Raw genomic sequence first — 21677 nt, 5'->3', positions numbered from 1 at the left:
CTCCTGAATATCCAAGTTGAGCACTCAAGGTGTGCCCCCCCCCCGTGTGGGCTGTGTACATCCTACTCTTGTAGTTGAACTTTGATTTCTGTTGGCATATCAATGGGAGAGATTTATCCCCAGGCCAATCAATTGCAAGGAGTGGCTGCAACCACCAACCACCATGGAGGATCAGCTATGTAGGGCCCCCTCCACAGAACAGGACTTACTTCAGTGGGTTCTGGTGTCTGTTGAGTCTGCCCCTTGTGTGCACTGGTTGTGAAAGTGGTTGGGTGGTGGTGCTTCGATGTGGTCTGAAACTGTCCGCTAGGTGTGCTGGGTCTGGGGCCTCGCAGAAAGTCTAGGCCAGCCACTGCCTGCATTCTGCAGGGGCCACCCAGCATTGAGCTACAAAGTGATCTATCTGCAGATGGATGCCACTTGTGCTGGGCTTGGTGGTATCCAGGTGAGGCCAAGCTGTGAACTAAGAACAGCTGTTGCTAATGCTGGGCCTGGAGCCACTTAGCAAGAGGTACGGGGCATGGTGAGGCCAGACACTGCCTGTTTAAGAGCTTTTAGGAAAATCTGAACCATGAGCCAACACAGGCCATTTGTATGGAAAAGCCACTGGAAACAGCTTGGGTAAACCAGAAAATTAGGTGTGGGGGGGTGCTCAGAGAATCACCAGGGTGGGGGAACAGTGACACCTAGGTTGAGGGAGACCCAGATATGCTGCCCACCCACCAGCTCTGCAGGGGGGCTCATCAAAGGAACAATGGCCTCTGCCAGAACCCTGATCAGAGAGAAGGTTGCTCCCCAGCTCTTGTGCTGATGCCAGACAACTCAGTTCCTCCCCACATGTTCCTGGTGCCCCCCACGCTGCTTTTCCAGTTCTAGAGCTCAGGGGGAGTGAGTCCGAGTAAGTCTGTGGGTGAACCCTTTTAGAAGAACTTCCTGGGACTCCAGCAGCTCCCTGCCTATCTCAGCCTAAATCCCTGCTGCTTTTAACAGCCAGAAGTTATGGGAGTTTCTCTTTCTTCTTGGCACTGGAACCCTGGGCTGGGCAGCCTGATTAGGGCTGGGACCCCTCATTCCTCAGGGGTCACTTCTGCAGCCAAGATATCCCTCCCAATTTTTATCCACCACATGTGGGTGTGGGACCAGCCTGTTCCATATCTTTGCCCCTCCAACCAATCTCAATGTGGCTTTTTTAATTCCCTAGTTATAGGACTTCCATTTAGCCAGATTTCGGGTGGTTCTGCACGATAGCTGTTCTTTAGCTGTAATTTTATGTGGTCGTGGGAGAGGTGAGTACTGCATTTACCTATGCTGCCATCTTGACTAGAAGTTGACAAACTATACTTCAATAATTAATACAGAGTAAAAAACCATTTCTCCTGAAAGGCCTTTCAAACATACTAAAAATGTGATAAAACCAATTTGACACACTCCTAGAGAGAACCATGCAAATCACAGGAATAATTACTCAAAACTAAGTTGTTCATACTAACTTCGGCCAATGATCACCCCTAATATGTTACCTTGACTCCCATCTGGAACACACAATTTAACAATTATATCATATATATTGCTTCTAGGGGCTTTATTATAGTATCTTTTGTATTCTACCTAGTTAGACTATAAATCCTCAAAAGCAAGGCCTAGGACTATTTCTTTTATCCTACCTCCAGTACCTAGCACACAGTCAATGCCTAATAAGTGTCTGTCAGGTTGATTTGTAATTATCATTAGGAATCCTTTGTCAAATCTAGGAACTAATAAGCCACTTCAAATGAACTACCACTACCACCAAAGATTTTAAATCAGAAAACATGATCTTGGAGTTAATGGTATATAACACTATTAAAAGACATTAGCATAGACAACTGACCATAACCCACTGCTTTTAAGTCATCCTAGATTCATTTTCAAAGAAAGTTTAAAACAAAGCCTAAATTTTCAAGTACAAGGAAGTTTCAAATAAATCCTAAACCTAAAATTTCAACGTATTTCCTACTTATTACAAGTAAAAGGTGGGGAAGAAGAGTTAGGGAGAGGGAGGGGTCATATTAAACTTTAATGGAAATAGTAAAACTGCTGCTAAAAGAGGAATCATTTGTAACTATTATTTATTCCTAACCACTGTCTGTTGCACCTGTAACAGCATCTAACCCTTCTGTACTAAAATACTCAAAGTTTTATCAAAAATGTTGGAAAAAAACTCTAATATTCACTTGCCAAGAAAGATAGGGCTGTTTTGCAAACTGAAGCTGCCAATTTCAAGCATGTGTTTGAGCTCCAGCTTTGCTATGTCTAAATTAAGAAAACTTAGATAGATGTAGACTATAGAACTTTATACCGTTTCCAAAAGTTTCTCCACTGACGACCACAAACTGGAAATTTTATTTTTAAATTAAAGCACTAAACCAGAAAATGCCCTAAATATAATGTTTAAAAAAATCCATTTTTTCTATTTCATTCAAACAAATATTACTAAACTAAGCATTGTTGTCTACAATTTTAAAATAAAAAGAATTTGATTGTAGCAAGTCCTAAGGCCAATTAAACATTTAGAAAATGACAGGTAAATGGCTATTAACTATATCACAAGTATTCTACATCTTTATCTATACAAAAATAAAAAAATTATGATCTCAATAGTATAAAACTAATCACAAATATCTTCCAAGTATAACAGATCAAAATGTGTTAAACATAATTTTAAAAAATTTCTAATAAAATGCTCAACAGAGCAAGAACAAGTTTTAATATACCATATTTGAAATACATTAAAGTAGTTACAGATCATTTCCTATTTAATAAACTCGTTATCCCTATTTTAATTACTTTAGAACTTTCAAAAGAGCCAAAATCTTAACTGCTTTTTAACAAAGATATCTATCGAAGCATTCATACATACATACATACATACATACATACATATTTTTAAATTCTGGTATAATAACAGCTCTCTAGATGAAGATCTATGAGCACCAGTTGGCCATTTCAACACAATCTCTTTGGCTAGAAGTATTTCATGGAAATTCCCAGCATTCTATGATGTTTTCCTAAAGCTATTAATTCTAAACTAAGGGAGACATTAGCTTTCCAAAAAAAGAATAAATCTTCCTACGGCTCCACCCAAGAACAATCTTCAGCTGATTATGGAAACTTCCATGAAATAATCTGTTTAAATAATTATAGAGGCTTTTAATAAGGTTGAATTAAATGGCTATCAAAATAAACCAAGTTATAAAACAAAAACAAAAACCCAGAAGCAAAACAGGATTAACACAACTGCAGATAAAAATCAGAGGGAAGAGTCTATCTCTCCGAAAGCAAGCTAAAGTTCAGTAAGATACTAATATTAATAGAGCTACATAGACAAAACAGGGTGACAACATATAAAGAGCAGGACACGTATAAATTCCCATTTTGAGGAAATGTCTTCACAATAAAAAATGATCTGTCACAGCTTCTACGTTATTTATAGTAAAGTTTTAAGTCACAATTGAATTTCTTGATCTGTTGTACAAAATCCAATACAGAAAGGAATCTGCTTTCTTCTGCATAGCCAGCACACTCCAGAGGCATTTTCCCATGGCACAACAAGTTTAGCAGAGGTCCCATTCTGAAGCACAATCACCACATATTTCCTAAGTGGGTCACATTACCTAGAATATCCTATGGGGACAAGCTGTTCTCTCTGAAGCAGGAGTGGAGAACAAAACTATTTTCCTTGGAAAGGAAGATATTTACAGGGTAGCAAATATCTCACTATGTGCCTTCCTAAAATATTTTCTATCTTGAAGTAGCAGGTCTCTCTTTCTTTCTCTCGCTCTCTCTCTTTCACACAACCCCCCCCACACACACACAGCAAACGAAAACTAAAAAAACACAGCTATTTATTTGACTTCAAATTTAACTTTTTTCTCTTAATCTAACACCAGGTGCATAGCATACTATAAAAATCAAACAAACAAAAATGTTAATTACTAATTCACCAAGACCTGTTATGTGCAAGATATTGTGTCAGATACGAAGATCTGTCCCTCCCCTCACAGAATATATATGCTCTAGAAAGGAAGAGCATTACAGTATAAGGTAGTGTGTGTTAAAAGTCATAAAAATAGCCTGACCTGTGGTGGCGCAGTGGATAAAGCGTCGACCTGGAAATGCTGAGGTCGCCGGTTCGAAACCCTGGGCTTGCCTGGTCAAGGCACATATGGGAGTTGATGCTTCCAGCTCCTCCCCCCCTTCTCTCTCTCTGTCTCTCCTCTCTCTCTCTCTCTCTCTCTCCCTCTCCTCTCTAAAAAAAATAAATAAAAATTAAAAAAAAATAAAATAAAAAATAAAAATAAATAAAAATAAAAAAAAAATCTATAAAAAAAAAAGTCATAAAAATGACACAAAGAGTGAACAGATAGGAATTTAGAGGAGACACCACTTTAGATAATCAGGAAAGACTTCATGAAAAACATACATATTAGCTGTACCTTGAAGGCAACGTGAAAAAGTCCTGGTTTGGGAATCAGACAATCTAGGGCAGGCATGGCCAACATACGGCCCGCATAATGAGTTTATGCAGCCGCGATTAAATTTTTAATATTCTTCACAACTTTAAAATCTCAGCTACTCAGAAGCGGAAGTATCTTTGATTACTGGAAATCAAGATATTTAAGAAGATAGTGATACGCAGAAAAGAATTCCGCATGTGACTAATCTAGGGTTATCTTCCAATAATTGGTCGAATGGATTTGCAATATTTTTTTTTTTTAAAAATCCATTATAAAGATTTACAACTTTTGTACTTGTCTGTACTCCATATGAACTGTTTGACGTTTAGCGGTGATGTGAAACCCACATTATTTTAGGCGGAGTTTGCCAGTGCGCACCCAAGGTCAAACAATTCATTATTTTTGTGGTCAAGTGTGCTGAATCTGTAGCATAGACAATAGCTGCAGTTGATAACTGAAAACGTGTCCAGGCTGTTTGTAAAACGAAATAATTGTTTTATTTGCTATATATCCCCTTTAAGCTCATTCTATTAGTTAAATATTGTTTCGATTGATTGCAATACAGTTTGAATATTTATACAGTATGTAATTAATTTTTATTAAAATATATTTTTATTAAAATAATATTGTATATTAAAATTTTTTCACTTATTCATAAATTACATAATAAAATTTTGTTTACTTAAATGAATCATTTTTGTATTTAACATTTTTTCATTTTAATATTTCATCCAGCCCGTGAAAAAAGTTTTCTTTCCAATCTGGCCCGGGGGCAAAAACTTTTGGCCACGCCTGATCTAGGGTCTCATGTTGGCTTCATCATTAAACAGCTAGATGAAGTATATACCGTATTTCCCCATGTACAGGACACTCCCATGTATAAGACGCACCTTAATTTTGGGGCCCAAAATTTGAAAAAAAGACAAGCACAAAAAAAGAGGGAAATGCAAGTAAAAAAAAAAAAATCTACAACAATGATCGTAAAAACAAGCACGAAAAAATGGGAAATGCAAGTAAAAAATCTACAATCACTGTATAAGACGCACCCAGTTTTAGACCCCATATTTTTCACAAAAAAAAAAAGGCGCATCTTATATGGGGAAATGCGACACATAACTTGGAGGGACTTAGGTTTCCTTATCCATAAAACAAGGATACTAGACTAGATGACTGGCTAAGACCCCTTCCAGCTTCATTATCTATGGAAATGTATGGGTAGGACTACTCATACATTGTTGCCTTTTTTAAATCTTTTTTAAGTTCACAAGTAACACACTCTTAGTACAAAAACTCAAGCAATAAAATCGACATGATAGTTTCTCTCACTCCCTTTCCCAGAGGTAACAAGTTGATCAGTTTGACACATATCTTTCCAGAACTCTTCCACTGTATTTATGGTTGTGGTATTTTATTTTAGCATAAATGATCTCATATTGGAAATTGGCTTTTTCACTTAATATATCTTGGAAATCTCCTCATACACACACACATAGAGGTCTATATCATTCTTTTTATCTGCTCCAAGTTTATAAATGGATTAATTATTTAGCCATTCCAATTGACAGGAATTTAGACTACTTCTAATTTTTGGTTATTATAAACACTTCTGTTTTTCTTATCCACATGTCTTTCCCAATTAGAAGTTCAAAAAGGAAGTGGGGAGGGGAGTCAAGAAATTTGAGCTAAAAGTTTAAAGGTAGTCTGACCTGTGGTGGCACAGTGGATAGAGCATCAACCTGGAAGGCTGAGGTCGCCGGTTGGAAACCCTGGGCTTGCCCAGTCAAGGCACATATGAGAAGCAGCTACTGATCCATGCCACCCCCCTTTCTCTCTATCTCCTCTCTTTAAAATCAATCAATTAAAAAAATATTTTTTTTTGAGATAGAGAAACAGATAGGAAGGGAGAGCAATGAGAAGCATCAACTTGCAGTTGTGGCACTTCCATTATTCATTGATTGCTTCTCATATGTGTCTTGATCAGAGAGGCTCCAGCTGAGCCAATGACCCCTTGCTCAAACCAGCAACCTTTGGGCTAAAGCCAATGACCATGAGATCATTTCTATGATCTTTCGCTCAAGCCAGCAACCCTGTGCTCAAGCTGGTGAGCCTGTGTTCACACTGGACGAGCCTGCACTTCAAGCTGGTGACCTCAAGGTTTCGAACCTGGGACATCAGCGTCCCAGGTTGATGCTCCATTTACTGCACCACCACCTGGTCAGTCAAAAATCAAGAAATGAAATCTTAGGCCCTGGACGGTTGGCTCAGTGGTAGAGCGTCGGCCTGGCGTGCAGAAATCCCGGGTTCGATTCCCGGCCAGGGCACACAGGAGAAGCGCCCATCTGCTTCTCCACCCCTCCCCCTCTCCTTCCTCTCTGTCTCTCTCTTCCCCTCCCGCAGCCGAGGCTCCACTGGAGCAAAGATGGCCTGGGCGCTGGGGATGGCTCCTCAGCCTCTGCCCCAGGCTCTAGAGTGGCTCTGGTCGCAACAGAGCGATGCCCCCGGAGGAGCAGAGCATCGCCCCCTGGTGGGCAGAGCATCGCCCCCTGGTGGGCGTGCTGGGTGGATCCTGGTCGGGCGCGTGCGGGAGTCTGTCTGACTGTCTCTCCCCCTTTCCGGCTTCAGAAAAATACAGAAAAAAAAAAAAGAAATGAAATCTTAAAAAGAAGTGTAAAGGTAAAAAATAAAGGGGAAGATGAAAAAGTTTGAACCAGGAGTCCATATTTTTTAATTGAATTTAATTTATTGTGTTTACATAGATTCTAGTGTCCCCCCGAATGCATCCCCCCTCCCCCGTGTTCCCCTCAACATCCCCTTAGCCCCCCTCCCTCAAACGCCCTCTGCCCTTCCCTCCAGGATTTGCTTTCTGCTCTCTATAACGTTGTGTTATGTGTATATAAGTTCATCAATCTCTTTCCCTTCTCTGATCCCATCCTATCATCCCCTTTCCCTCTGGTCCCTTTGATCCCGTCTCTGTCTCTATTCCATTCCTCAGTTCACACTGTTCATTGGTTCCTCAAATGAGTGAGGTCATATGACATTTTTCTTTCTCTGCCTGGCTTATTTCACTTAACATAATAGTTTCCAGGTCCATCTATGTTGTCACAAAAGGTAAGATTTCTTCTTTTTCATGGCCCCATAGTATTCCATTGTGTATATGTACCATCGCTTTTTAATCCACTGATGAATACCTGGGCTGTTTCCAGATGTTGGCTATTGTAAACAATGCTGCCATAAACATGGGGGTGCATTTCTTCTTTTGAATCAGTGATGTGGTGTTCTTGGGATATATTCCTAAAAGTGGGATGGCTGGGTCAAAAGGCAGTTCCATTTTTAATTTTTTGAGGCATTCAGGAGTCCATATTTTTAGCAAAAGAGGAAATAAGAGTCACAATAATATACAGGCAAATATCTTTAGACCAGGAGTTGGTAGGTTAGACTTTGGTTCAAAAACTAGATCTAAGAGTAAAAAGTGGGCTTGAGTACTTGAAATCTCAGAATTATTTCAAGCTAGAAGAGCTTTTCAAAATCACTAAATTCTACCACCTAATTTTAGAGAAATTAAAGCCCTACCTATAAACTAGAATGTGATATTGATAACGCCTAGCTTTGTGCTTTTGCTTCACACTCTGCTGAAGGGATTTTTAAAAAAGTTTTAATAGTCACTGTGATAAACACTAGAGGAAAACAACAATAAGAAATGAGAATGGCTGATTCATAAGGAGGCTACAGTTAAAGACAACACAAATTTCTAGTTTTTCCAGTCAGCACAGCTCTGATTTCCAGCAACTCTTAGCAACTCTGAAGGAGAAAAAAATAAACAATGGAGATGTCCCAAAATTAGAGATGGAATTGCAAACTATCAAAGCAGTGAGGACGTTATTGAAAAGCTAACTTTGTCCAGATGGAAACAAAAGAAAATTCCAATATACTGACTTGAAGCTACTTTCTCTTCAGATTATTTATAGAGCGATGTCTTAAATAAGCTAAGTCATCCTTCCTTGGAGTTTTGTGTAACATCAGTGTCCTTTCCCTCCTGGGATGACACACCCTCATCTAGTGATCACTAGTGCCCAGTAAGATGACTGATTTGATACAGCAATACCGTACAATAATCACCACAAAACTGGATTTCTGGAGCCTGAGCAAATATAAACTTGTCAGAGAATACAAAAAAAATGAGACCAGGATTTAGCAAATCTCCTTAGAAATCAAAGGTAAGTATCTTTCCAAAAGGAACAAGGTCTAACATATTAATTAGTATTTAAGTCTCAGAATTCATATCTGTATCTGTATGGTTTTTATTGTGTCTATAGACACACATACACACATATAGCTTTAAAAAATGTGTTTATACTATTTATACATAAAGACACATATGCTTCTTAGGGCAAATTCTACTTTTATAAAAACATTTACTATGTATCATTATAAAATAAGTACTTACTATAAAATAACCTTTCTCATTATAGTAATCTTTAGATATTTTATAAAGTTCCAAAGGTTTAATGAAGTAAGGTTCTAAGATAATTTTTCCAGCCGCTCTTTTATTTTATGTGTGTATATCTGCGTGTGGGGGGGGGGGCGGGTTTACATACATATGTCCGTATTTATATCATAAAATGTAAATTATGTGTATACATATCATATAATGCTTTGGAGACAAGAGAATAATAATTAAGTCTCTAATATGCCTATAATTTCTTAACTTAAAACATTCCGGATCCCTTCCCTGTGCTCAAGCGAGCAATAACCAACATACGAAGGTGGGAGTCATATTACAAAAATGAGGGCAATGAAGAACAAGGGAGGGCCTCGAAGCAGATGGAGAATATAAATATTCAGAGAATTTTCTTTTTCTTTCTTTTTTTCTTTTTTGGGTTGATGCTTCTAGGGCCATGTTTAAATCTCAGAATGAAGATTACCTGACTCCTTTTGACACGAGCATCCAGTGTACCCAGAGTATGTACACCAATACGTATAACCAGTGACTGAGATCTCTTGGCGGTGTTTCAATGGTACTGAAAAGGCAGAACCTCACTGAATTTCAAAACTATTTACATCTTACAGGAGCTGGACAATCCAGGTACTAAACAAGTGCTAGAGCTTGCCTAGTTTAAGGGGAAGCAGGAGAAAACACATTTCCAGGACGTGACTAGCCATGGATGTGACTACCCTAAATGAAGCGCTATGGGTCTGTGCCAGCCTCTTTAGCAATGCCCAGTTCCAGATGAGCCATTAAGAGGATCATGCTATTCACCAGTAAAGATGACTCCCATGGCAACAACAATGCCAGAGCCAGCCGGGCCAGGGATCTCTGTGACACAGGTATCTTCCTTGACTTGATGAACCTGAAGGAATGTGGGGGGTTTGATATATCCTTATTCTACAGAGATATCATCAGCATAGCAGAGGATGAGGACCTAGGGGTTCACTTCAAGGAATCAAGCAAGCTAGATCTGTGGAAGGAGGTCTGTGCCAAGGAGACCAGAAAAACATGCTCTTAGCAGGTTCAAGTTTAAACTCAACAAAGATATAGTGCTTATTGCCGGCATTAAAATGTGGCTCAGCCTGACCAGGCGGTGGCGCGGTGAATAGAGCATCGGACTGGGATGCAGAGGACCCAAGTTAGAAACCCTGAGGTCCCTGGCTTGAGCATGGGTTCATCTGGTTTGAGCACAGCCCATCAGCTTGAACCCAAGGTCGCTAGCTTGAGCAAGCCCCCCCCCAACCAAGGCACATATGAGAAAACAATCAATGAACAACTAAGGTGCTGCAACAAAGAGTTGATGCTTCTCATCTCTCTCCCTTTCTGTCTGTCTGTCCCTAGCTGTCTCTGTCACCAAAAGAAAAAAAGTAGTCTAGAAGGCTCTCAAACCTACTCCAATCAGGTTTCATGGAGAAACAGACAAACCCATGAAAACCAAGATGCAGACACTTAATATAAAATACAGGCAGTTTGCTTCTGGCTAGCAACACCAAGAGGTCTCAGATCTAAGAGAGTTGTCTGGTTGTACTAGGGAAAGAAGGACCAAACAGCTAAAACAGTTTGATGAACCAGGTTTGGTTCTCATCAGTTTCAAGCCCTTGAGAATGCAGAAGCACCATTACCTGCGGCCCTCCCTGTTCCTGTATCCCAAGGAGTCCCCAGTTAACGGGAGCTCAACCCTGTTCAGTATCCTACTCACCACGTGTCTGGAGAAGGGGGCCGTGGCACTGTGCAGATACACCCTCTGCCAGAACATCCCCGCTTATTTAGTGTCCTTGATGCCAGAGGAAGAGGAGCTCGAGGACCAGAAAATTCGGGAGGTTTCCCTCATCTATCAGCTTGTTTTCTTACCTTACACTGATGGTAAGTGGAAGGTGCCCTTTACTGAAAGTCATGGCAAACCCAGGGCAGGGAGACAAGATGAAGGCTAGTGTTCAGAAGCTCTGCTTTAAACACAGAAGTGACAGCTGTGAGAACCCGGTTCTGCAGCAGCACTGCAGGAGCCTGGAGGGCCTTGGTTTGGGCTCCAACAGAGCCTGAACAAGCAGGAGATCTAATATTGCCCAGGGTTGAAGCAATGAATGAAAGACTGGGCTCCCTCCTGGATAAGTTTAAAGAAACTGTACCCGCCAGATTACAATCCTGAGGGAAGAGAGCAGGAGCCGCTGGACGCACTCACCAAGCACTACCAGGGCTGTCCAGCAACTGCACACCTGGTCCCCTCTCCACACCTGGTTTTGTTCTCAAATTAAAACATGTTTCTCCTGAGCAAGGAAGAATCTGCCTGACAGAAGCCAGGACTTCATATTTTTGACACAGAAAAGGTAGCCCTCCCACTTTGCTGTACCTTATTCTACTGTCAGAATAAAGAGCTCTAATTTTTTTTTACTGTATATGTATTTAAAAAAAGACTGTAATTCACAAGACTGTAAAACTTTTCATGTAGGCAAAGAATTCAGAGGTGATCTAGGTCTCCTTTCACAATCAAGAAAAGCAAGATCCCAAGAAGTGAGATAACTTTTATGCCATTCACAGTCTACCTGTAGGAAAAAATTATCTTCTTATGACTTCTGGTACAATTCTCAAATCAACATGTTACATATCCCCAAAGAAGTCATCTGTGTTGGATTCCAGGTATCTTTTTGACTATTTAGCTCCTAAATCACTTATAGTATTAAAATTTATCTTTCTTCACTTGCTTTTCCCAATATAACAAAAGTCATTTACTTCGTTAAGTCTCAACTTCTCTTGATTTAGAAGATATTAATATGATAGAAGCAATATGTTATGTGTTTGTCTCAGGGCTGAATTAATTATTTTTCAAGCAAATTTGTCTTTGAGATCTGGTTAGCAAGTAACCATATTAGGTAATTCTATTCTGATTACTGAATTTTCCCCTTTAGAGCTGTGTTTTTTCACTAGAAGCACTAGAATACATAGAAAACTATAAGCAAGTGCAAAATAACTGTCCTCTTTGCCGCAAAAGCTAAAATATATCAAAAGAATCTGAATCCTTCATTTTTAAAAGATAAATAAATACAAGATACTAAGGAAGTCACTCATTTTATAAAAAGATTTCTTACTGATAATATATGATGATATACCTCTTGGCACGCCTGAATTGCCAAAATTTGTACCAAAAGAGAAATTTCTTCAAATGAAGATGCTACTTAAGAAAAAGTGTTTGAATTGCATTTATTATTAAAACAACATTTATCAGAACATTTATACTGCAATAATTACTATATTCAGCAAAGGAATTTAGCAAACTAGCATACTGCCTTAAAGTCTAGTAGAATTCTGCTGCTATTTAGTTATTATGAGCATCAGTATTAAAAGTATAGTCAGTTTTATGGGTCAAATGCAGTCCTCAAAGTTGCATATGAAATAAATTTTTGTATACTAAAATTTCTAAATATATATCTAAAATATATCAGGAAAATCTATTAATTAAACTATTCTTTTTTTAAATTACAAATTCATAGTTTGGAAGAAATGTTTTCTTAAACAAGTTACACCTGCAATGAGATATACACTCTGCAGTCATTTGGATAAAAAGCTACTACTACACTTTCATCATAATATTCAACCATGTCAGTTATTTAAAGTCTGAATTATTTGTTTATCTCTTGACATTAATTTTAGAATCTGAATTTCAAGTTATAGTATTTCTGGGTTATTTTTAAGACTAATGATCTCATCCCTTCCCATGTATCAGTTGTAGAATTGATTTAAACTTTAGGAATTGGATAGCTGAAGTTCTGAGAACACTTGGTTTCTAGAATGCAATCCTTGTCTGAGTCAGCCTCTGTCACCTTGCAGCCTGGGTCAGGGAGTAGAAAGCTTAGCCTTAATGAGCTATTTCTGACAAAGGTCAATATAGAGACTGAATCTATCTAGACACTACTGCAATGACTTCATTGCATCAGTTGCATTTTAGATGTGTAATTTCATCCTGGCTATGCCTCTTCTATTAGCCATAAATTTTATCTCCAAAACCCACCCATTACTTCATCTCTATCTCATATAACCTTTAATTCTAACTCTAACAGGTGCCTATCTCTGTACTCTAACAGCTATTTTTAGTTTGTCCACAGTTTTCAGTATTCCTACCCATATAAAAATAGTTAAAATAATCATTGACTTGCATACAAAAATAAATGCACCAATTATATGTCTCTCTGACAAATTACATTACTCTGCATACTGTTCAATAAGGTTAATTTCTATATTTATCTGGTTCTATAGCTTCATAAACAAATTCTATTAAATAAGTGTTCTATACTTCCCAATGCATAGTTTTTTGTTTGTTTGTTTGTTTTTAGTGTTTTATAGTTACCCTTGAAAACTCAGTACTATCACTGGAATCATACTGAAAAAAGTAATAAATTTTCTTCTTCAAGATTTTTACAAGAATTACTTTTCATCTTTAGACTAAAAAAGGAAAGAAGCCAACATTTTTATTTGCCAAATCAGAAAACCAGATCTGTAGCTATTTCCTGACCTCAGGACAATGCTGTTTTTCCTTCCCTACACAATTATACTTTTTCAATTTTGTTGTTCAAGATTTAACAAATACAATCAAGTTATATTTTATTATACCTTAAAGTGAAACTGATACAATTACCACATTCATTCAATATATGACCTTAATTCTGTTAGATTTCACTGTTCATTAGAGGCTCTTAAAAACCTTTAACTGTACCCTTTTTATATGCTACAGAGCTCAATCCTTCCTTATTATCAAGTAAACTACACTGTAAACTTCTCTGTGGTTAATTACATGTCTTAGTAATTGTAAAGTGTTGAGTCATTTGTGCAGTCCCATCAAATGATGATGACATCAGCATTTTTTAAGGGCCAAAATGCATGGTTAGTGGACTTTTCAGGACCTTCTCCCCAATCGATGGTGGCTGGTATGATAAAAATGGATGACTACAGAGTTGGTGAGCAGCACTAGTTAGCCTTTTAGTGAGTACAAAGTGATTATCTTGTAGTCTGATTTACATTTTACTAATGACTACTGATGGTGAGCATCTTTTCATGTGCTTTTTGGCCTTTTATATATGTTCTTTGGAGAAATATCTATTCAAATCCTTTGCCTGTTTTTATATTAGGTTGTTTTTTATCATTTAGTTGTAAGAGTTCTTTATATATTCTAGATACAAGTCTCTTATCAGATGTATATGTTTTATAAGTATTTTCTCCCATTCTGTAATTTTTCTCTTTCTTGATGGTGTCCTTTGAAACACAAATGTTTTCCATCTTGATTAAGTCCAGCGTTATCTATTTGTTCTTTTGCTGCTTGTGCTTTCAACGTCATATGTTAGAAACCACAGCCTGGCCCAAAGTCACCAAGATCTCTCATGGTTTTTTTCTAAGAACTTTATAGGTTTTGCTCTTAAATTCAGGTCTGTGATTCATTTTGAGTTAATTTTAATGTATGATGTGAGGCAGGGATCCAACTCATTATTTTGCATATAGATATATATAGTTGTATCAGCACATCTGCTGAAAATACATTGAACTGTCTTATCACCTTGTTGAAAATTAATTGAACCTAAATACAGTGGTACCCTGAGATACGAGTTTAATTCGTTTTGTAACCAAGCTCGTAAGTCAGTCAACTCGTATATCAAACGAATTTCTCCCATTTAAAATAACTGAAATAGATTTAATCCGTTCCAGCCCTGTGGAACATCTCCAAACCATCCAAAATTATGAAAAAGACATGTTTTTAATTAAGAAACACATATGTATACTTTAACAATGCATAACAAAGTATATGAAATAAAAGAAAAAGTGTTATTTAGTACTGTATTCTTACCTTGAAGACAGACGAGTAGGGCTAATGGAGGTGAATGGTGGAGGAGGAGGGAGGGAGGAAGGGATGCAGGCACTGTAGACATGTAAACTAAAACTGCACTTTCTTAACACTAAATGTAAACTAAAACTGCATTTTCTTTACTTTAAACAAAACTAAAACTGCACTTTTACTTAAAATGAAACCACAAAAACTTAATTGTAAAAATATGTACTTTTTTTTTTACTTTAAACTTAACCTAAGCTTAACATTATGTGTTTTTCATTTAATTATCACCAGTTTTTGCCTTTTTGGCTGCATTTTCGACACTTTCACTTGCAGAACTTTTGAATAAAAATCTGTCCAAAAAGGTTTGCTTTTTGCCTGCCTTTTAAAGTGTTACGGAAATGAGACAAACAAGTGTCATTAAAAAGTGCTGAAGCACGACCAGTTGAAACGTTTTCTGGGTGTTTCTTTTCAATGAAACTTGAAAGCTTCTCCCACATTGCCAGCATGTCTTTAATTTCACTTGTAGAAATCACTTCCTCCTTCGACTCTACGACTCCTCCGACTCTACCTCCTCCTCACTTCTAATCTCTTGCAGAAGCTCCATATGTTGCATCATCTGTAGCTCCTTCAACTCCTCAGTTCAAAGTTCCTCCTCATGTTCCTTGACAAGCTCGTTTACGTCACCCTCATCTACCTCCAGACCCATCAACTTTTCAAGGGACACAATCTCCTCCAATGCTTCTATCTCGTCTCAGTCTCTGGATCAAGTCCTTCAAAGTCCCTGTCTGCAACAACATCAGGCTATAACTTTTTCCCTGCCGAGTTCAAGGTTCTTCTTGTAACCTCTTGCCATGCCAAGTCAATAATGTGTAAACATATTATGATGTTGTAGTGATCTTTCCAAAACTCTCGAAGGGTTAGATTTGTATTCTCAGTCACATCAAAGCAGCAATGGAACAAGTGCTTTGTGTAAAGCTTTTTAAAGTTGGAAATGACCTGCTGATCCATAGGTTGCAAGATTGAAGTCATGTTGGGTGGGAGGTAGAGGACTTTCACGAATTTGAACTCATCGAGAATGTCATCTTCAAGACCAGGTGGGTGGGCTAGAGCATTATCAAGGATTAGTAATGCTTTCATCAGGAGTTTATTTTCTTGAAGATATTTCATCACTGCAGGACCAAACATGAGATGTACCCATTCAATAAAAAACTGCCGCATCACCCATGCCCTAGCATTGGTGCGCCACACAACCTGCAGTTTTTCTTTAAGAATCTTGTGAGTCTTAAAGGCACGAGGATTTTAGGAATGATACACTAGCAGTGGCTTTACTTTATAGTCACCGCTAGCATTTGCACACAATGCCAGGGACAGACGGTCCTTCATGGGTTTATGGCCTGGCAGTTTCTTCTCCTCTGTGGTGATGAAAGTCCTCTGGGGAATCTTTTGCCAAAACAATCCTGTTTCGTCACAGTTGACACTTGCTGGGGGATGTAGCCTTCCTTTGTGATTAGCGCAGCAAAACTGCGAAGTACTGGCCCTGGCCGGTTGGCTCAGTGGTAGAGCATTGGCCTGGCGTGCAGAAGTCCCGGGTTCGATTCCCAGCCAGGGCACACAGGAGAGGTGCCCATCTGCTTCTCCACCCCTCCCCCTCTCCTTCCTCTCTCTCTCTTCCCCTCCCGTGGCCGAGGCTCCATTGGAGCAAAAAGATGGCCCGGGCGCTGGGGATGACTCCTTGGCCTCTGCCCCAGGCGCTAGAGTGGCTCTGGTCGCGACAGAGCGACGCCCCAGATGGGCAGAGCATCGCCCCCTGGTGGTCGTGCCACGTGGATCCCGGTCGGGCGCATGCGGTAGTCTGTCTGACTGCCTCCCCGTTTCCAGCTTCAGAAAAATGCAAAAAAATAAAAGAAAAAAGAAAAAAAAATACGAAGTACTCCTCAGCTGCCTTAACATCAGCACTCGCAGCTTCACCATGCCTCACCACCAAGCGGATGCCAGATCTCTTCTTGAAATTTTCAAACCAGCCGTGACTTGCCTTAAATGTACCTTCTGCTGTACCTCTTTTGAGGTTGATAGTTCTTTCTTCTTGAAGTTGCCATAAATAATACGTGCCTTTTCGCATATTACAGTCTCTGTCACTGTATCTCCTGCCAGCTCTTTCCCTTTCACCCACTCCTGCAGAAGCTTCTCCATTTCTTCATGGATATTTGTCCTTAATCGGGAAAGAATTGCAGTTCCTTTCACTGGATTTGCACTTTTGATGGCATCCTCTTGTTTAAGGATGGGACAAATTGTAGATGTGTTGCGGTTGTACAGCCTTCCAGTTCAATCACTCGTACACCACACTCATGTTTTTCTATTATTGCTTGCTTTACTTCTATCGACATCATTCTCTTCTTCTTCTCACCACTGTCCTTTATACTCAGTTTCTTCGGCCCCATGATAGCACACAAAAAAAGTTAGTAAAAAATGCAAAATGAGACAAGAACAAGTACAACACAGGAGATTCTACTTGATTCTGCAGGTAACACAGGAGAAAGAATGGGATGCTGGTGTTGTGCTGCTGATACTGGACTCGTGTGCCAACTAGCAGCAGCTTCCCGAATCACAACTCGTATCTCAGAATTTTGCTCAGATCTCGAACAAAAATACGGACCGAATCGCAGCTCATATCTTAAAAAAATTCGTATGTTGGTCTGCTCATATCTCAAGGTACCACTGTCTGAGGGATTATCTCTGGACTTCTATTCCGTTGCTTTACCTCTATTCTTAGGCTGGTATCACACTATCTGTTTACACAGCTCTGCAGTAAGTTTTGGAACTGGGAAGTATGAGTCTTCCAACTTGGTTCTTTTCAAGATTTTTGAGCTTTTCTAGGTACCTTGTATTTCCATACAAATTTTAGGAACAGTTGTCAATAGATAAAAAAGGAAGCTGGAATTTCGACAGGGCTTGCATTGAATCTGTACATCAATATAGGGAGTATAGTACTCAGTGGTAGGATTCAGCTAGTTTGCACTGGTTCTGCAAAACCGATACCCAATTTTTTGTTGAGTTCAGCAAGCCAGTTAAAATGGCACTTGTATTCAGGGTTCTCTCTAAGGTGGGCGCCTGGGCAGCCGCCCAATGTGGAAATCACAAATTTACATTCCTTACTTTTTTTTTTAACATTGATCTGCACAACAGTATATTCTACGCATCTACAGTAATGTTCATTCTGTCCATAGGTGAAAAAAATTGCAAGTGAGGACGCCAATCAAGAAGCAATATGGAAATATCTTAAATGACAGTGTTATTGTTTTAGTTTCCTCAGGTATTATTTAATATTTTTTCATTAATATTTTAAAACTCTTACAATATAATCTAGTTTTTTGGACCTTTTTTATTGTTCTTATTTATTAAATGCATGAAATAAACTACCTTTCAGTATATTGTTTTTTATACTTAAAACGGTCATTAGGGTAGAGAACCAATTGTTACATTATTTGAATCCCACCAATGGTAGTACTACCATCTTAAAAATATTAACTCTTCCGCCCTGGCTGGTTGGCTCAGCGGTAGAGCATCGGCTTAGCGTGCGGAGGACCCGGGTTCGATTCCCGGCCAGGGCACATAGGAGAAGCGCCCATTTGCTTCTCCACCCCTCCGCCGCGCTTTCCTCTCTGTCTCTCTCTTCCCCTCCCGCAGCCAAGGCTCCATTGGAGCAAAGATGGCCCGGGCGCTGGGGATGGCTCGGTGGCCTCTGCCTCAGGCGCTAGAGTGGCTCTGGTCGCAGCATGGCGACGCCCAGGATGGGCAGAGCATCGCCCCCTGGTGGGCAGAGCATCGCCCCTGGTGGGCGTGCCGGGTGGATCCCGGTCGGGCGCATGCGGGAGTCTGTCTGACTGTCTCTCCCTGTTTCCAGCTTCAGAAAAATGCAAAAAAAAAATATATATATATTAACTCTTCCAATCCAATCCATAAATACAGATGTCTTCTTCGATTTCTTTAAGCAGTGTTTTGTAATTTTCAATGTACAAATCTTTCACCTCGTTTAAATTTATTCCTATGTATATATTTTATTCTTTTGGATGATACTGTAAAACTGGTTTTTTTGTGTGTGTTTGTGTGACAGATAGAGAGAGAGAGAGAGAGAGAGAGACCGAAAGGGACAGATAGGGACAGACAGGAAGGGAGAGAGATAAGAAGCATCAATTCTTCGTGTGGCACCTTAGTTGTTCACTGATTGCTTTCTTATATGTGCCTTGACTGCGGGGGGGCAGCTACAGCAGAGTGAGTGACCCCTTGCTCAAGCCAGCAAGGTTGGGCTCAAACCAGCAACCTTTGGGTTCAAGCCAGAGACCATGGCGTCATGTCTATAATACCACACTCAAGCCAGCCATCCTGAGCTCAATCTGATGAGACCATGGTCAAGCTGGGAACCTAGGGGTTTCGAATCTGGGTCCTCTGCATCCCAGTCTGATGCTCTATACACTGTGCCACCGCCTGGTCAGGCTTTATAACTTGTTTTCTTAAATTCATTTTTGGATTGTTCATTGCTGGTATACAGAAACACAACTTGTTTTTGTGTCAATCCTGAACCCTGAAACTTTGCTAAATTTGATTAAAAGCTCTAACAGTTTTTTTGTGGATTCCTTAGGACTTTCTATACGTAAGACTATGATATCTGCAAACAGAAACATTTTTACTTCTTCCCTTCAAATCTGGATGCCTTTTCCATCTTCCTCTTGCCTAAGTGCCCTGGCTAGAACCTCCAGTACAATGTTGAGAGGAAATTATGAGAGCAGATATCCTTGTCTTGTTCCTGATTTTAGGGAAAGACATTCAGTCTTTTACCATTAAGTATGGTATTAGCTATGGGTTTTTCATAAATGCCATTTATCAGGCTAAGGAAGTTACTATAAGATATTTTCATACTGAGATTTGTATCTTAGTAATAAACCAGGGCCAATAAAAGCTTTTGACTGAACTTTCCATAGTTATCAGACCCAAGCCAAAACTGTAGACTTCTGATCCAACCACAGTTATATATATCAAACCTACAATAAAGATTTAGTTTCCTTTACCTCATAACTTGTTTTTAATGCAAGTTCTGCCAAACCACTATTGCAATTTGTTTTTCCCTCCTAACAAAACAAATGTACATTATTTTCTAGAATGTGCACACAGTAAATAAAAGCATATGTTCTTTTTATACATAAGTCATATAAGCATCCAAAATATGCAGCTAAAACCAGGTAAGATAAGTTCCTCCTGGACTGAGTGAAAAAGAAAAAGAGGAAAAATACTCATGGACACAAACAACAGTGTGGTGATTGCCAGGGGGTGAGGGAGAGGAGGGAGAGGAGGGTATAGGGGGATAAATGGTGATGGAAGGAGACGACTTGGGGGGTAGTGATCATACAATACCGTTTACAGATGAGATAATATAGAATTCTGCACTTGAAACCTATATATAATTTAGTTAATCAATGTCATCCCAAGAAATTCAATAAAAATGAAAAAATTCCTCCCGCCAAGAAATCCTAATCAGTTTATATACTAAGAAAGCACTGCCTTACCCAGTCACAAAGATTTACCCTTATATACTGTTCTAAGATAAGGTAAACTAAAACAATCACTTTGTCAAAATTTTCATGTCAAATGGGGACATGTAGATAATTTGGAAAAATATATTGTCTTCATTAGTCTGTCCAAACCATTGGGATAAATATGACTAATGCATTAAAAATTCTAACACAAAAATGTTGAAATTATTTATGACAGTCTAGTCTTCAAGTATTTATCTTTACCTCATAAAAATGCTTACCACTTTCAACTCACAGAATGAGAAAAGAATAAAGACCTTACAAGTGGAACTCCATCAGGTAAACCGTTCCCCTTTTTAAATTACCTGTCTCTATTTGAGTGTACTATATAATAGCCTAATGAACTGAAAAAATCAATTAGCCTCTTAAAAAAAAGTTACTGACTCTTTTCTTATAAGCAGGATAAAGTCCTACATAGTAAAAATCCTTTAAGATTTTTCCACTTACCAGATTTTTGCATATATTTTACATTTTAGGAATTCATTCAATTCTCCATTTACTTCCTATGAAATTATTCTATTTCATGTATTTGTCATTTTCACCTGTCATTATAATGCAATATTATTGGTTACAGATACACTCAACAGTACACAGAATCATTTTGTCACTCAGAGAATATTTACTGAATGACAGCTATACGCTAAGGGCAAATAAGACAAAAAGTCCCCACCTTCTTAAAACTTATAGTCCAGTGAAAGAAGTCAGGTAACTCAAGTAATTCAGAGATAAATGTTAAGGTGGCAATAAAAAAAGACAATAGGACAGAGTGTGACTGTGGGGCAATTACTATTCTCTAAGGAGATGAGCCTAGAACTGAGAACTAAATAATGATAAAGAGCTAGCGCAAGGACTTATCTAAGCAAGAGGAAGAGCAGTGAAAAAGCCCACAATGAAAATGAACATGGTGTGTTTGAGGGGAAAAAGGAGAGCAGTGCCAGCTGGACCATGGGAGATGAAGGATTGAATGGTAGAACTCTGTAGGCCATAGATTTTATCTAAATGCAATGAGAGGCCAGTGGAAGACTGTAAACAGAAATGACAGGATACAACAATATTCTATGAGAAGATCACTGTTGCTACTATGTGAAGAACGGAATGTGAGGTGAAATTAATGACAGCAGTTGATGAAAAACAGTATTTTTTCTTTATACAGTTTCTTAGTCCTCTCTCTTCCTTTCTGTTCCCAGTTCTATCACCTGACTGATTCTTTTATCCTTCAATTACATAGGCTACTTCAATAATATCCCAACTAGTCTCTCTGCTTCTATAGCAAGACTGTACTTTTTTAAAAAAAATGC

General features: G+C 38.9%; 1 protein-coding gene and 1 pseudogene across 2 annotated transcripts in view; one reads left to right on the top strand and one right to left on the bottom strand.

Annotated features, from left to right (window-relative positions):
- The window catches only part of MXI1 (MAX interactor 1, dimerization protein), a 100551-nt gene that overhangs the window by 23583 nt on the left and 55291 nt on the right, over window positions 1-21677 (bottom strand). The window lies entirely within an intron of this gene.
- On the top strand, window positions 410-11234 carry LOC136310678 (X-ray repair cross-complementing protein 6-like; annotated as a pseudogene).

The sequence above is a fragment of the Saccopteryx bilineata genome, chromosome 7, assembly GCF_036850765.1.
Source record: "Saccopteryx bilineata isolate mSacBil1 chromosome 7, mSacBil1_pri_phased_curated, whole genome shotgun sequence".
NCBI lineage: Eukaryota > Metazoa > Chordata > Mammalia > Chiroptera > Emballonuridae > Saccopteryx > Saccopteryx bilineata.
This window is presented reverse-complemented; position numbering and strand designations above follow the sequence as displayed.